This window comes from Cupressus sempervirens, chromosome 8 (assembly GCF_028749045.1).
Source record: "Cupressus sempervirens isolate cs-2001-9-10 chromosome 8, ASM2874904v1, whole genome shotgun sequence".
Classification (NCBI taxonomy): domain Eukaryota; kingdom Viridiplantae; phylum Streptophyta; class Pinopsida; order Cupressales; family Cupressaceae; genus Cupressus; species Cupressus sempervirens.
Genome location: NC_143125.1, coordinates 673,771,858 through 673,790,746, shown reverse-complemented (window position 1 = coordinate 673,790,746; position 18,889 = coordinate 673,771,858).

Below are 18,889 nucleotides of genomic sequence, written 5' to 3'. Positions count from 1 at the left end.
TTGAAATTAAAGGGAGTTAATAGATTTAATTTGAGTAAAATAAAGAGTTAACTGATTCAATTTGAGTAGAAAAAAGAGTTAACTAATTTAACTCATTTTCTATCAATACTGAACTAGAAATTTCCCTTTTTGAACTGAAGAGAGATTTTGTTGAGATATTTAATTTAATAAAATGAGATATGCTCTCATAATTACTTTTTCTGTTTAATTAAATAATCTTTAATTAATTAGAGACACTTTTCTTATTGAATTAAATAACTTCATTTAATTAATTAGGAATGGCTTCTCATTTAATTAAATCACTTTGTTTAATTAATTAGAAGTATGTACTTCATTTAATTAAATAATTTTGTTTAATTATTTCAAAACTCTTTTCGAAACTAGTCAACTCAAGTAAACCGTGGTTAAATCTGATCAACTTTTGGTCAAACTTGATCTTTGCGTATGTGAATATGAGCAAATGTGAGTATGAATTCCAGCAACAATTCCATGCAAATTCTCATTCAACCTTTCAAAATGAAGAGATGAGGATCTCTTAAATAGACTTTCCTGAAATTCATCAACGGTTGAGATTGATTTCAATCAACGGTCAAGATTAAACCTGAAGTTCAGTCATAAAGGAAGATTTCCTATTTAAAAAGAGTTAACAGATTTAATTTGAGTAAAATAAGGAGCTAACTGATTCAATTTGAGTAGAAGAAGGAGTTAACTCATTTAATTCCTTTTTTATCAATAGTGAACTGGAAATTTCCCTTTTTGAACTGAAGAGAGATTTTGTTGAGATATTTAATTTAATAAAATGAGATATGCTCTCATAATTATGTTTTCTATTTAATTAAATAATCTTTAATTAATTAGAGACACTTTTCTTATTTAATTAAATAACTTCATTTAATTAATTAGGAATGGTTTCTTATTTAATTAAATAACTTTGTTTAATTAATTAAAAGTACTCCATTTAATTAAATAATTTCGTTTAATTATTTCAAAATTCTTTTCAAAACTAGTCAACTCAAGTCAACCATGGTTAAATTTAGTCAACTTTTTGTCAAACTTTATCTTTGCGTATGTGAATATGAGAAAATGTGAGTATGAATTCCAGCAACAATTCGATGCAAATTCTCATTCAACCTTTCAAAATGAAGAGATGAGGGTCTCTTAAATAGACTTTTCTAGAATTCGTCAACGGTTGAGGTCGATTTCAATCAACAGTCAGAATTCGTCAACGGTTGAAGTTCATTTTTGATGAACAGTGAACTGAAAATTTTTTTTTTTGAACTGAAGAGAGATTTTGTTGAGATATTTAATTTAATAAAATGAGATATGCTCTCGTAATTACTTTTTCTATTTAATTAAATAATCTTTAATTAAGTAGAGACACTTTTCTTATTTAATTAAATAACTTCATTTAATTAATTAGGAATGGCTTCTTATTTCAATAAATAACTTTATTTAATTAATTAGAAGTAAGTCTTCCGTTTAATTAAATAATTTTGTTTAATTATTTTAAAATTCTTTTCGAAACTAGTCAACTCAAGTCAACCATGGTTAAATCTGGTCAACTTTTGGTCAAACATGATATTTGCGTATGTGAATATGAGCAAATGTGAGTATGAATTCCAGCAACAATTCGATGCAAATTTTCATTCAACCTTTCAAAACAAAGAGACGAGGGTCTCTTAAATAGACTTTCCTGGAATTCATCAACGGTTGAGATCGATTTAAATCAACGGTCGGGATTAAAGGTGAAGTTCAGTCATAAAGGGAGATTTTCAAATTAAAGGGAGTTAACAGATTTAATTTGAGTAAAATAAGGAGTTAACTGATTCAATTTGAGTAGAAAAAGGAGTTAACTGATTTAACTCATTTTCGATCAATAGTGAACTAGAAATTTGCTTTTTTGAACTGAACAAAGATTTTGTTGAGATATTTAATTTAATAAAATCAAATATGCTCTCATAATTACTTTTTCTATTTAATTAAATAATCTTTAATTAATTAGAGACGCTTTTCTTATTTAATTAAATAACTTCATTTAATTAATTAGGAATGGCTTCTCATTTAATTAAATAACTTTTTTTTATTAATTAGAAGTAAGTACTCCATTTAATTAAATAATTTTGTTTAATTATTTCAAAATTCTTTTCAAAACTAGTGAATTCAAGTCAACCATGGTTAAATCTGGTCAACTTTTGGTCAAACTTGATCTTTGCGTATGTGAATATGAGCAAATGTGAGTATGAGTTCCAGCAAAAATTTGATGCAAATTCTCATTCAACTTTTCAAAATGAAGAGATGAGGGTCTCTTAAATAGACTTTCTTGGAATTCATCAATGGTTGAGATCGATTTCAATCAACAGTCAGGATTAAAGGTGAAGTTCAGTCATAAAGGGAGATTTCCAAATTAAAGGGAGTTAATAGATTTAATTTGAGTAAAATAAGGAGTTAACTGATTCAATTTGAGTAGAAAAAAGAGTTAACTGATTTAACTCATTTTTGATCAATAGTGAACTGAAAATTTTCTTTTTTGAACTGAAGAGTGATTTTGTTGAGATATTTAATTTAATAAAATGAGATATGTTCTCATAATTACTTTTTCTATTTAAATAAATAATTTTTAATTAACTAGAGACACTTTTCTTATTTAATTAAATAACTTCATTTAATTAAAGAATTTTGAAATAATTAAAAGAATTTATTTATTTAAATGGAGTACTTACTTCTAATTAATTAAAAAAAGTTTTTTAATTAAATGAGAAGCCATTCCTAATTAATGAAATGAAGTTATTTAATTAAATAAGAAAAGTGTCTTTAATTAATTAAAGATTATTTAATTAAATAGAAAAAGTAATTATGAGAGCATATCTCATTTTATTCAATTAAATATCTCAACAAAATCTCTCATTAGTTCAAAAAGGGAAATTTTTAGTTAACTATTGATCAAAAATGAGTGAAATCAGTTAACACCTTTTTTTACTCAAATTGATTCAGTTAGCTCGTTATTTTACTCAAATTAAATCTGTTAACTTTCTTTAATTTGGAAATCTCCCTTTATGATTGAACTTCACCTTTAATCCAGACCGTTGATTGAAATCGATCTCAACAGTTGATGAATTTCAGAAAATTCTATTTAAGAGACCCTCATCTATTCATTTTAAAAGCTTGAATGAGAATTTGCATCGAATTGTTGCTAGAATTCATACTCACATTTGCTCATATTCACATACACAAATATCAGGTTTGACCAAAAGTTGATCAAATTTAACCACGGTTAACTTGAGGTGACTAGTTTCGAAAAGAATTTTGAAATAATTAAATGAAATTATTTAATTAAGTGGAGTACTTACTTCTAATTAATTAAACAAAGTTATTTAATTAAATGAGAAGCCATTCCTAATTAATTAAATAAGAAAAGTGTCTCTAATTAATTAAAGATTATTTATTTAAATAGAAAAAGTAATTATGAGAGCATACCTCATTTTATTAAATTAAATATCTTAACAAAATCTCCCTTCAGTTCAAAAAGGGAAATTTCTATTTCACTATTGATCAAAAATGACTTAAATCAGTTAACTCCTTTTTCTACTCAAATTGAATCTAGTTAACTCCTTATTTTACTCAAATTAAACCTGTTAACTTCCTTTAATTTGGAAATCTCCCTTTATGACTGAACTTCAAGTTTAATTTTGACCGTTGATTGAAATCGATCTCAACCATTGATGAATTTCATGAAAGTCTATTTAAGAGACCCTCATCTCTTCAGTTTGAAAGTTTGAATGGGAATTTGCATCGAATTGTTGCCAAAATTCAATCTCACATTTGCTCATATTCACATACGCAAAGATCAAGTTTGACCAAAAGTTGACCAAATTTAACAACGGTTGACTTGAGTTGACTAGTTTTGAAAAGAATTTTGAAATAATAAAATGAAATTATTTAATTAAATGGAGTACTTACTTCTAATTAATTAAACACAGTTATTTAATTAAATAAGAAAAGTGTCTCTAATTAATTAAAGATTACTTAATTAGATAGAAAAAGTAATTATTAGAGCATATTTCATTTATTATTGTAAATATCTCAACAAAATCTCTCTTTAGTTCAAAAAGAGAAATTTTCAGTTCACTATTGATCATAAATGAGTTAAATTAGTAAACACCGTTTTCTACTCAAATTGAATCAGTTAACTCTTTATTTTACTCAAATTAAATCTGTTAACTCACTTTAATTTGAAAATCTCCCTTTATGACTGAACTTCACCTTTAATCCTGAACGTTGATTGAAATCAAGCTCAACAGTTGATGAATTCTAGGAAACTCTATTTAAGAGACCCTCATCTCTTCATTTTGAAAGGTTGAATGAGAATTTGCATCGAATTCTTGCTAGAATTCATACTCACATTTTCTCATATTCACATACGCAAAGATCAAGTTAGAGCAAAAGTTGTCCAGATTTAACGACGGATGACTTGAGTTGACTAGTTTCAAAAAGAATTTTCAAATAATTAAAAAAAATTATTTAACTAAATAGAGTACTTACTTCTAAGTAATTAAACAAATTTCTTTAATTAAATGAGAAGCCATTTCTAATTAATGAAATGAAGTTATTTAATTAAATAAGAAAAGTGTCTTTAATTAATTAAAGATTATTTAATTAAATAGAAAAAGTAGTTATGAGAGGATATCTCATTTTATTAAATTAAATATCTGAACAAAATCTCTCTTCAGTTCAAAAAGGAAAATTTGCAGTTCACTATTGATAAAAAATGAGTTAAATTAGTTAACTCCTTTTTCTACTCAAATTGAATCAGATAACTCCTTATTTTACTCAAATTAAATCTGTTAACTCTCTTTAATTTGAAAATCTCCCTTTATGACTGAACATCACCTTTAATCCTTACTGTTGATTGAAATCGATCTCAACTCTTGATGAATTCCAGAAAAGTCTATTTAAGAGACCCTCATCTCTTCATTTTGGAAGATTGAATGAGAATTTGCATCGATTGAATGAGAAGCCATTCCTAATTAATTAAATGAAATCATTTAATTAAATAAGAAAAGTGTCTCTAATTAATTAAAGATTATTTAATTAAATAGAAAAAGTAATTATGAGAGCATATCTCATTTTATTAAATTAAATATCTTAACAAAATCTCTCTTCAGATCAAAAAGAGAAATTTCTACTTCACTATTGATAAAAAATGAGTTTAATCAGTTAACTCCTTTTTCTACTCAAATTGAATCAGTTAACTCATTATTTTACTCAAATTAAATCTGTTAACTCCTTTTAATTTGGAAATCTCCGTTTATGACTGAACTTCAACTTTAATCCTGACTGTTGATTGAAATCGATCTCAACTGTTGATGAATTCTAGGAAAGTCTATTTAAGAGACCCTCATCTTTTCATTTTGAAAAGTTCAATGAGAATTTGCATGGAATTGTTGCTGGAATTCATACTCACATTTGCTCATATTCACATACGCAAATATCAAGTTTTACAAAAAGTTGACCAGATTTAACCACGATTGACTTGAGTTGACTAGTTTCAAAAAGAATTTTGAAATAAATAAATGAAATTATTTAATTAAATGGTGTGCTTACTTCTAATTAATTAAACAGAGTTATTTAATTAAATGAGAAGTCATTCCTAATTAATTAGATGATGTTATTTAATTAAATAAGAAATGTGTTTTTAATTAATTAAAGATTATTTAATTAAATAGAAAATGTAATTATGAGAGCATATCTCATTTTATAAATTAAACATCTCAAAAAAAAATTTCTTCAGTTCAAAAAGAAAAAATTTCAGTTCACTATTGATAAAAAATGAGTTAAATCAGTTAACTCCTTTTTTTACTCAAATTGAATCAGTTAACTCCTTATTTTACTTAAATTAAATCTGTTATCTCACTTTAATTTGGAAATCTCTCTTTATGACTGAACTTCACCTTTAATCTTGACTGTTGATTAAAATCGGTCTCAAACGTTGATGAATTCCAGAAAAGTGTATTTCTAAGACACTCATCTCTTCATTTTGAAAGGTTGAATTAGAATTTACATCGCATTGTTGCTGGAATTCATACTCTTATTTGCTCATATTCACATATGTAAAGATCAAGTTTGACCAAAACTTGACCAGATTTAACCACAGTTGACTTGAGTTGACTAGTTTCGAAAAGAATTTTGAAATAATTAAACAAAATTATTTAATTAAATGGATTACTTACTTCTAATTAATTAAACAAACTTATTTAATTAAATGAGAAGCCATTCTTAACTAATTAAATGAAGTTATTTAATTAAATAAAAAAAGTGTCTCTAATTAATTAAATATTATTTAATTAAATAGAAAAAGTAATTATGAGAGCATCTCTGATTTTATTAAATTAAATATCTTAACAAAATCTCTCTTCAGCTCAAAAAGGAAAATTTTCAGTTCACTATTGATCAAAAATGAGTTAAATCAGTTAAATCCTTTTTCTACTCAAATTGAATCAGTTAACTCTTTATTTTACTCAAATTAAATCTGTTAACTCCCTTTAATTTGGAAATCTCCCTTTATGACTAAACTTCGCCTTTAATCCTGACCGTTGATTGAAATCGATCTTAACTATTGATGAATTCCATGAAAGTCTATTTAAGAGACTCTCATCTTTTCATTTTGAAAGGTTGAATGAGAATTTGCATCGAATTGTTGCTGGAATTCAAACTCATATTTGCTCAAATTCACATACGCAAAGATCAAGTTTGACAAAATGTTGACCAAATTTAACCACGGTTGACTTGAGTTGACTACTTTCGAAAAGAATTTTGAAATAATTAAACGAAAGTATTTAACTAAATGGAGTATTTACTTCTAATTAATTAAACAAAGTTATTTAATTAAATGAGAAGCTATTCCTAACTAATTAAATGAGAAGCTATTCCTAACTAATTAAATGAAGTTATTTAATTAAATAAGAAAAGTGTTTTTAATTAATTAAAGATTATTTAATTAAATAGAAAAAGTAATTATGAGAGCATATCTCATTTTATTAAATTAAATATCTCAACAAAATCTCTCTTCAGTTCAAAAAAGAAAATTTCCAGTTCACTATTGATAAAAAACGAGTTAAATCAGTCAACTCCTTTTTCTACTCAAATTGAATCAGTTAACTCCTTACTTTACTCAAATTAAATTATTTAACTCGTTTTAATTTGGAAAGCTCCCTTTATGACTGAACTTCACCTTTAATCCTGACCGTTGATTGAAATCGATCTCAACTATTGATGAATTCCAGGAAAGTCTATTTAAGAGACCCTCATCCCTTCATTTTGAAATTGTCATAAGGAAATTGGCCAAGTTTTGGGCAAAAAATAAATTTTTTATTTATTTTAGAATTTTTGGTCAATTTATTAATTAAATAATTAATAAATAAGGAAATAATGTTTAAATAAGATTTAAACATTTTTGGGAGGGATTCCTTAATTAAATATTTTTAATTAAGATAAAGGGATTTAATGGCATAAAAATTAATTAATTAATGATGATGTCATCAGGAATTTTTTCAGAAAATAAAAATATTTTATTTTCTAAAGGATTTTTAGGTGTCTACATTTTGCCCCTCTTTGATGTGATGTCGCAAGTGGCATGCCATCAAAGATAAGAAAATAAGATGCCCAAGGCTAGAGCAGAAGAGGAGAGAATGGACTGTGAGATGCCCCCTCAAGAAGGCAGCGGGGAGAGAAAGCGAGGCTTGGTGGCTTCTTGAAAAATACAAGAATTTGGGATGAGCAAGGAGACTCAGATTAGATTAAGAGAAGAGGTTTAGTTAGCTCAAACTCTTACTATGGGAGAATGATAAAGGGAGAATCAGAGGCACAAGAGGAAGTAAGCTTAAGATCTCAGGGATTGCAGAGGATGAAGGAGCGGAGCGCTATAAAAAAGAATCCAGGATAGGGAGATGGATGAGGGGATTATAAAGCTGATGCAACAGGATTTCAAAGAGTTAGATTGGCGAAAGATGGGTTTCGGAGATCCCTAGGACTAGGATTGTGGATCTCGAAAGATGAGGCTTGGTGGGTTGATTTGGATTGGTGGATCCCTAAGACTAGGATTGTGGATCCCTAAAGCTAAGAGTGATGAGTGATTCAAAGAGATACTGATGCATCAGCTGGGGTAGGAGAGACGGATGCTGGATATGGATGGGGGATAATGGAGATGAAGGAAAACCATTGAAGCTTTTTGAGCGGGGGGATACTTCAAAGAGAAGTACCACCATGTAGTTGAGCACTAGATTTTCTATAGGACTATTGGTTAATTGCCAAGGTTACCAAGAACATCAAGGCCTTTTCACCAACTGTCCAGAGGACTGACAAACTAACCCAAAACAAACACACAAGGATTGCCCCAGCATCACACATGAATCTTAGAGGAAGCAGCGTGGAAACGACACTGGAGAACCCACAAGCAGAAAAGAAAAACAAATGAAAGACTTGATCAAGACCTTACGCTCTAATTGCCCCATTCGCAGCATACCATGATATGGAAGATAATGGCAACCTTGAGGAGGGAACAAGGAGATTGCTTGGAAAAGATACTTCAAGACCCAAAAGGGAAGATCCCAAATCAAAAGAAAGTGAAAATCCAAAAGAGAGCCGTTTGCCAACGAGATGGGTAGGACAAGGTACTAACGGACCAAGATCAGACATGAGGAAAGCTATATCTTGCAAGGACCTATCAGAGAGCACCAAAGCTGGTAGATTTGGATAAGTGATGCATCTGGCAAGCTGAACTAAGAAAGATAACACTTTGGTGATAGGAAATCTAGCTAAAGGATGCGTTGGAATAGCTAACCAAGATGTGTGATGGGTGCAAGATGTTGATCAAGGATGAACTAACACGAACACTAGATAGATATAATGGTACTAAGCTAAAGAGGATGTACAAGCTGATGGACCAAGATATGTTACAAATGTACAAGTATGTTCATGTTTTGGTTTTTGTGAGATGGAAATGTTTGTGAAGGATGGGATGTCTATAATAGGTGATAGGTGGATAGGTAGATGGTTTGCGAAAAGCTTAAGTGAAAATGGGGTTTTGTGTGTGCACGTGATAGTATACAAGCTAGGATACAAAATTATTTATAGGCTAGAATATGGTACAAACCTTGGACAAGATTCAGATAGACGAGGTATGGTACAAGATTTACAAGGTATAATACAAGCTTTGGTACAAGATTTACAAGCTGTACAAGAGGTATTTACAAGCTTCATCAGATTTTGGATATTTGGTTGGAACACCAAGGGAACAACCAAGTGTGTCTTATGGGATGGTGGGTGAATGGATGAGGGATAGGATAGTGATAGATAATGGATTAGTCTTTAGTACACAAGGCGCCTGAATTACTAGGTTTTCACCAAGGTACCTATCCAAGGTGCTTGAATTGCCAAGTTTTCACCATTGGACGCTTGTTTCTCTTTACTATTTTTTTCTTTTGTATTTTTCAAAAGCTGAGTATACCAAGGATCTTCAAGTATATAACTTCTTGAGATGAATGATGTTAGTAGGATTATTCAAGAGTTCTCCTTCTGGTGTAGATAGCTGATAAGCTCCGGAGCCAAAGGAAGCAGTGACAACATAAGGACCAAGCCATGTAGGTTCAAACTTGCCTTTCTTTTCTCGATCTACTTGAACTTTCATGTTTTCTTTGAGGACCATGTCACCTGGCTAAAAGTTTCGTGGAAGCACCTTCTTGTTGAAATTCCTTTTGAGACGAGCTTGATAGACTATGAGATGATCATAGGCTTGTTGTCGCTTTTCGTCTAAAAGATCTAGCTGGGTGAGTCGAGCTACTCTATATTCTTCATCTGATATTTGCCCTTGCAAAGATATGCGCAAGGAGGGAAGTTCAACCTCTATAGGTAGTACCACTTCGGCACCATAGACTAGGGAGTATGGAGTTGTGCCTGTGGATGTACGGAAGGAAGTTCGATAGGTCCATAGGGCTGGATTTATTTGTAGGTACCAATCACGGCCGGAATCATTGACAACTTTTTTTAGAATTTTGAGGATGGTTTTGTTAGTTGCCTCTGCCTGGCCGTTACCTTGTGGGAAATATGGGCTAGAAAAGCGGTGATGGATGCGGAGGGAAGTGCATAATTCTTCCATGTTGAGATTTTCAAAGTTACCTCCGTGGTCGGTGAAGATGGTGGATGGGACACCGAAGCGGCAAACAATGTGGTACAAGATGAACTTGGAGACCTGAACTCCTGTAGCTGAGACTAGGGGGACTGCTTCCACCCATTTAGTGAAATAGTCTATAGCTGTTATTATCCATTTATGTCCATCAGATGAGAGGGGTGTGATAGTTCCAACTAGATCAAGGCCCCAACAAGTGAAAGGCCAAGGTGGTGCAATAGGCTGTAGATCCTGTGCTGGAGCGTACACAAGATTTGCATGCTGTTGACATGGGAGACACTTTTTGACAAAGTCACAAGAGTCTTCTTCAATGGTAGGCCAATAGTAGCATGCTCTAAGGATTTGTCGCGCTAGGACAATACCACTCGTATGGGCACCACAAAGTCCAGAGTGTACTTCCTTTAACACGATTGCGGCCTCATTTTGGTCTAAACATCGAGAGAGAGTATCGTGATAACCCTGACGATATAGGGTATTGGCTATGATAACATAGCGGGATGATTTTTGGATGAGGTTCTGGCATTGGGTACGTGTGAGGTGAGGGGATATGATACCATCGTTAAGGTAAGCGTGAATCTCATGGTACCAAGGGGATTGGGGACCAACCAAGATACAAACACAGTTTGAATCCTCATTTGCATAGGCGGGTGTGAGGAGCTGCTCCACTAAAAACTCATATTGTGTAGCTGCTTGGGGAATTTCCAAGAGCGAGCCTATAGTAGCCATAGCATTTGCTTCTTTGTTCTGTATTCGAGGCACTTGTGTAAACTGAAGCTTTGTAAAATGTTGGGTTAGCTAATCAACTAGCTCTTTGTAGGGTAATAGCTTTTCATCTTTGGTTTGATATTCATTTAGGGCTTTCTTGATGATGAACTGAGAATCGCCAAAGATTTGTAGCTCAACAATGTTCCATTTTGCAGCTATCTTTAATCCTGCTATGAGGGCCTCATATTCAGCTATATTGTTGGTGCTAGGGAATTGTAGCTTGAAGGCTTTTGGAATGTAATCTCCTTGAGGTGTGACCAACAATATTCCTGCCCCTGATCCATGAGATGTGTATGAGCCATCAAAATAAAGTTTCCATGGGGGTTGTTCTTGAATTAGATAGATATGCTCATCTGGAAATTCTGTGATCAATGGATAAGCATCTATTAGAGGTGCATCGGCTAGGTGATTTGCTATAGCTTGCCCTTTGATTGCCTTTCTATCCACATACTGGATGTCAAATTCACTAAGGAGCATAACCCATTTGGCCAAACGGCCTGTAAGTGTTGTTCTATAGAGCATATACTTGAGAGGGTCAATCTTGGAGACTAGTTGGATGGTATGACTTAGCATGTAATGGCGAAGCATTTGAGTTGAGAAAACAACTGCCAAACAAGCTTTTTCCATAGGAGTGTAATTGAGTTCATAACCAACTAGGGTTCTACTGATGTAGTAGATGGCTCTTTCTCTGTTGTAGTCATCAAGTTGTGCTAGAAGTACCCCTAGAGAAGTAGGTGTTGCTGATATGTACAAAATCAGGGGACGACCAGGAACTGGTGGAACCAAGATAGGGGGATTGATGAGATACTGCTTGAGATGGTCGAAGTTGCGCTGACATAAAGGATCCCACTTGAAGTTCTCATCCTTCTTCAGTAAATGTGAAAATGGCGTACACTTATCTGCAAGCTGGGAGATGAAGCGCCGAACAGATTGGAGCTTTCCTTGAAGAGAGCGAAGCTGTCGCAGTGTCTGGGCAGGAGGCATGTCTAAGATAACCTTGACCTTCTTGGGGTCGATCTCTATACCTCATTTAGAAACTATGAAGCTTAGAAGCTTGCCAGATGTGACCCCAAAGACACATTTCTTGGGATTCAGCATGAGATGATATTTGGCTAACCTATCAAAGACTTTCTCCAGGTCAGCAAGATGATCCATGAAGGTATGAGACTTGACCAAGATATCATCCACATAATCCTCCAAAAATCTATGGATGAGATCATGAAAAATGGCTGGCATAGCTCTTTGATAGGTAGCCCCAGCATTCTTTAGGCCAAAAGGCATCATGTTGTAGCAAAAGGTTCCCCAAGGGGTAGTGAATGTTGTCTTATGCTGATCCTCTTCTGCAATCTTGATTTGATTATACCCAGAAAATCCATCCATGAGGGACAAAATTTCATGTCCAACTGTAAGATCTACAATCATATCTATGTTGGGCAAGGGAAAATCATCTTTTGGACAAGCTTTGTTAAGATCTCTAAAATCAGTGTAGATTCTGATGTCACCGGAAGGTTTAGTGACAGGGACCATGTTGGAGATCCACTCTGAGTAGTCGATAGGTCGGATAACCTTAGCAGCTAACATTCTTTCTAATTCAGCTTTGACCAATAATGCCACCTTGGGGTGCATTTTTCTAAGCTTTTGTCTGACGGGCTTGATCTTTGGATCAACTACAAGATGATGAACTACAAGCTTTGGATCAAGTCCTGGCATGTCCTGATATGACCATGCAAATCGGCCAATGTTCTCTCTTAAGACCTCAAAGAGGAGGTCAGCTTGGTCTTGTGATAGGGATGTAGCAATGTGAACAAGTCTGGGGATCTCTAAAGAACCAATGTTGACTTCTCGAATATCCTCAATTAGAATAGAAGACACCTCTGGTCGATTATCTTGAGGAGGCAATGCTAAATCCTCATGTTCTTCTTGTGGCTCTGGATTTTCTTGCTGAGGGATTCTCTTCGTTGCCTTAGCTAGTCTCAGATTCACCTTAGTTCCAGTTTTGGGTGTATCGAAACTAGGTTGGGGATTTTGTCCAAAATACCCCTTGGAATCTAGCTTGTAGATATAGGCAGAATCTGGCTTTGTTTTCTTGTGAGGAGTTTCAGCTCCCATGAATCTTAGAAGTGCCTCCTCTGATGTGAACTCATCGATGTGTATGACACTTGGTTGGTCCCAATCTATGAGTTGTGGATGGGCGAGTGGTAGGTCAATGAGGTGGATGGATAGTTCTTGGAGAATAGAGTCTCCGAGGGAGATTTGGTCTAGGATATCATCGTAGGCTCTCTTTTCAACTTCCTCAGGAATGTCTTCAATTTTGACAAGGTTGCGGTGAATGTTCAAAAAAGCGTGACCATTCTCATTGGTGCCCCCAGTTGTGGGTATGCCAAAGCCAAGACCTGACTTCGATTCCCACTTGTGTGCGTCAATGGGGCACTGCATGCCTCTTTCTTCTAGTCCTAGACCACCACCTTGATAGTTCCATTTGTTAGTGATGAGCTTATGTTCTTGGGGATACTTTTGGCTGAAGCGATCAAGGCATGTTTGATTTCTTTGAGGTGCATCCTTATGTAACCATTTGTTGATATCTGGAGTGAGCTCCTCATGAAGAGGGATTTTCGAGGATACAAAGGTTGTTGGGCCAAACTATTTGTATCGAGGAGGTGGAATCTCCTTAGCTTTGTGATATGTCGGTCGTCCATGGGCATGTGGATCAAGTGGGAGTGCCCCGACAGCAAATGCATTTGACAGACTATACTCTCCACAACCTTTGTTATTGATCTTCACAGTAGACAGGGTAGAGGAAAGGATGGTTTCTGGGTCATTATAAGTGTGGGATGAGCTGGCGATGGATGTGCCGATATCAATTCCAAGGCAATGGTTTGTATATGAAGCTTCAACTGCATTGCAGTAAGCAAAGGGTTCTGGATCGGCATGGATGGTTACCTCAGTGCCTTGATGCAGAAATTTGATGCACTGATGGTAAGTGGATGGAACACCTTTCATGGCATGAATCCATGGGCGACCAAGGAGGATGTTAAATGGTAGGTTTAGATCAATAACATGGCAGAGTGTCTCTTGGATGACTGGCCCAACCTTGATTGGCAGCAAAATAGTTCCTTCTGTGGTTCTTTCCAAGTTGTCATAAGCTTTGATGGTGATAACCTCACTGATGATATCTGCCTCAGTATACCTAGCTTGTTTTATGAATTTTAGGGTGCAAATATTCAAGGCTGATCCATTATCTATCATTACTCTTTTCACAGCAAATTTGGATACCATGATGGCTATGCGAAGCGGAAGGGTGTGATCTGGCTCGACCACGGGTATGTTGATGGGTTTGAACGATAGGGCACATGAGGATGAGAGGTGTCCAACAAGATTACGAAAATCAGTAGCATTGATATCAGAAGGGACATAGGATTCTATGAGAGCACTGTCAAGGATGTTCTTGTACACAGGACTAGTGCGAAGAAGGTCTAAAATGGAGATTTGGGCTGGCATGTTCCCAAGGTGTTCCAAGATATTGTACTGGCTTTTTGATGGAGTTGATGGTGTTGGTGTAACAGGTGGGCCTGCGATGTTAAATTGCGCTCTTCCTTGGTCCTTGGATATTGATAACATTGACGGAAGGCTCTTTCTTGGATATACAACCTATAAGGCTACCATAGTCTATATAGGATGAAGTGTGGTCATTGTTCTTCCCATGCTGTTGGTTTGGCTGACGGTTGTTGGTGTTGTTGTTGTTGGTTTGGATAGGTCTTTTTCCAAGATTTTGGTTGTGGTGTGGAGGAAAAGCATTTTGATAGATCTGTAAGCCTGCATTGGGAGAGGTTTGGGCACCAATAGTGATTTCCTTCCGATCAATGAGGTCCTGCACATAGTCTTTCAATTTCATGCATCTGAGGGTAGTGTGACCTTTTACCCTATGAAATTTGCAGTACTCATTATCTTTGTACCATGCAGCTTTGGATTGGCTTGGGTCAATTTGCTGGGTAGGAGGAAATTTGATGAGGTTTTCCTTGACTAATTTCTCAAAAATGACATCCAATGGCTCACCAAGGGGTGTATAGTTTCTAGGTGTAGGTTGGAATCTAGGCTTTTGTCCTGCAGCTACATTGATGGCATTAGCTTGATTGCTAGACCCTTGGAAGTTAGGTCTTGGATTGTGGTTTTGATAGCTTTGGTTATTCTTTTGTTGGTAGTTGATAGCTTGTTGATTGTTTGGTTGATATGGTGGGTTGGACTGGTTGTGAGAAGGACCAACATTATTCACATGTCTGGTGTCAGTGACGCCATCTGTTGCAACATGCTTGTTTTTGTTCCAATACCTAGACTTATCATTGGAATGTGATTGATTTTGGTTGGCTTCCTTGTAAATCTTGACCACACCATCTTTAATGAGTCCTTGCTCAAGGATCATTTCTTTCTCTTTGATATCTTTGTAGGTCTGCAAATAGTTCATGGTCATGTGGTTAGCCAAGCTAGGATGGGCATTATCAATAAACATTTTCACCACATGGCGTTCTGGCAAGGTGCAGGATATGCGGGTGGTAAGGGTTTGCCATCTTTGCAGGTATTCGGCAAGGCTTTCTCCACCTCTTTGCTTGGTGTGGACAAGATCAACTATTGATAGCTCTGTTTCAATAAGATGGGCATATTGGGCTACAAATGCCTCAGATAATTCAACAAAGTTTTTAATTGTGCCATAGGGGATTCTATAAAACCATTCAAGAGCTGGTCCAGCCAAGCTATTGGGAAAAAGGCGCAAGAGGAAGACATCATTGTATGCTATGTCCTGGCAGTGCATGTAAAATTCTTTGATATGTGTGACAGGGTCTCCTTTTCCTCTGAATTTGTCAAATTTGGGTACCTCAAAGTGTTTGGGAAATGGTGTCATGGTAATGGCTCTGTCAAATGGGTAAGGACACACATTCTCAAACTTGAATGTCTTTGGATCATTCCCTTCTTGGATGGCTTTCAGACCTATCTTCATTTGCTCCCATTTTGAATTGATAGGTGATGGCTGGGGCGCCCCCAATGTAGGAGTGCCTTGAGGTAGGTATGTGCTGGATGGGGCCACTGAATATGGATGGCTATGAGGGATTTGCTGATAGGGATTGTACATTGTTTGGGCAGCTACATGGTGGATGACAGGTTGTTGAGGGGGAGGTGGTGCATATTGCTGCATGTGCTGTGAGGCTTGCTGTTGATATGGGATTTGAGGTTGGGATTGAGAAACATAAGCTGGCTGTGGGATAAATGGATTGCTTTGTGGAGGTAAGGTATAAGATGGTTGAGAGGCTTGGGGAAAGGATCGGGGGGCTTGTGGGGTTTGACCAATATATGTGGGTTGTGCCCCCATTTGGGATGGTATCTGCAAATAATTGGTGGTTGGCTGGGGTGGTGGATTACCTCCTAGAAGTGGCATTGAAAAGTAGTTGGTAATTGGAGGTAATGGATTAGTTGGTGGTGGAGGTGGTGGGAATTGAAAGCTTGGGAATGGAATTGATGGGGTTTGATAGCTTTGTGGTTGGATTTGGAAGCTTGGTAGAGTGGTGGCAGGGGTCACTTGGGAGCTTGGTAGAAAATTGGTAGTAGCTTGTGGGATTTGATAGCTTTGTGGAGTGAGGGTAGTAGCTTGTAGATTTGTGGATAATGGTATTGAGCTCCCAAGACCTAATGGAAATGATGGGATTGTGCGTTGGGCTGCAGTGAACAAGCTGAGGGTGATGAACGGTTGATTACTTGGCCCCATGGGTGGCATCCCTGTTGTATATTGCTGAGGTTGGCCAAAGATGCTAGCACTGATTTGGGAGATGGGTGGATTTGGAAGGCTGGGTTGGGGAGCAGCAGCAGCAATAGTGAAGGGGGTGAATGGTGAGCTATTTTGGGTAAAGGGGGTTTGGAGCGGAGAGGTATGAACCAAGGATGGAGTGGTGGTGGCTGGGTTGGCTTGCGGCATGGAGATTTCAACTTGGGTGGATGATGGTATGTTTGGGTCTGTTGGATCATATGGATTGGCTGAAGGCTCTTCTTTTGGCATATATTGAGGATAATTTGGATCATAAGAGCCTATGGGTGGTGGTAGCTGCCCAAACAATGGGTGAGATGGATCTGATAATGGAGGGGGTCTTCCAAAGTCAAAGGTTCCTACATTTTCCCTTCAAAAATTAGCCATGATTGTCTCTTTGTTCTTGTCTATAATGGCATTTACCAATACTGCATTTCCTGGTTGGTTCATGAAAGCTTCAATGTCAGTACATGATGGCATAGCTTTCTCTGGGCTGAAGGATGGTTTAGTGCTCAAGGGGGGTGAGGCTGTTCGATCCAAATGATAGGGCTCCATTGTTTCTTTCTTCTTGGCTAAGTGAGTGACGGGTGGCATGAAAAATGCTGCTAGGGATGAGATGCAATAATGTTGATGGATGCAAAAGGGGGAAGGCTTCTCTATGCAAATGATTTCCTAGGTTAAGGCAAAGCTATATGACAAAACCTAAGGAGGATTGGGTTGGAGATTCTAACTTCAAAGATATGTTGCCAAAGCACGAAAGGTCTACTTTCCTATGTGCAAGCTTGGTGATGATTGTGTCAACTTAAGGATAGACTAATGATCCTTTAGGAAGAACACGAGATTGACCACTTGTGGATCCCAACCTTTAGCTCAAGGTGATGAGGGATAACAAGTGACAAAGCTGGATTACCCTAGACAAAGCTCTGTCAAAGGGATAACCTTGGTGAGATTGATGGATTTGGAAGTTTTTAGGAGTGGCAAACTTTTGGCAAAAGTGACAACAATTTTGAAGGCTTGGATGTGAGGTTTTGATTGTTGGCTAGATGGTTTGATTCTAAATGAGATGGATGAGCTAATAATGCTTAAGGGGATAACCTAAGATGGCTGGCTTTTCTACAAAGATGACTCTAAAGTGAAGCTTATCCAAGAAGATGTGGAGAAACAAGGGGGTCTAATCATAGAAATCATGCCTAGTTGGTAAGGCATAAGCAGGATTAACTCCTGGATTTTTGCTAAATTTGATGGTGTGCTCTAACCAGGTCTCTTGAAGTGCTTCGTCAGTGGCTTTGTCCTCTGCTTTGTGGAGTTTGGCAATTCGTGGGCTTGGTGTTATTTCTTTTCTCTTGGCTGAAAGTTCTTGGTATGCTAGAGATGGTTTGAGTTTAACTTTGTGGAACTTTTGTTTGGGCTTGGGTCGCTCTGACATCAATTCCTGAATCTACTTGGCTTTGAAAGATCTTGGTTGTTTTGCTTCAACTCGTTCAACTTCTGGAATAGGCAGTGACTACGCTAAGTATGCCCTAAGCTAGGATTGACCAAGTTTGGCAAACATTCATTCAACAAATAAAAGATCAACCAATAGATAGAAACAACCAGATAGAAGTTTTTGATCCTCAGAAAGTGATACTTGTGCCAAGGAGTGTGTATGTTCTACAAATTTTTCGATCAGTCACTTCAAACACATTAACATCCTAGATGGTTGTCTATAAGGCTGATAGTTGGTTTAGCTAAGGAGTCCTCGATATACCCAAGGTACGTGAGGCCCAAATCTGTAGATGAGACCAAAAAGATGTCACACAGCTGAGAGGAGCGGTAACCCACTTATCCTCTTTCACTTCTCAAGGGTATAAAGTTCCTTTAGGCTTAGCCCGAGTGACAAAATCTTGATCCCAAGAGAGGTCTCTTTTGATTCACCTCCCGATTCTTATACTCCGCCAGAACACTAGAGTTGAGGTCATCCAAGGGGTGATAAAATCCTCAAGCAGGCCTCCTAAAAAGAAACAAGGTTTTGGATCCTAATCTTATGCACCCAAGATGGCCTTGAAAGACGACAAGGGGAGAGAAGACTTGGATGACCTTGGGCTAAAAAACACGCATGTTCTTTTACCAACTGACTCTTATGTGTGCTAATCTAGACTTTGCAAGCACTCATGTTT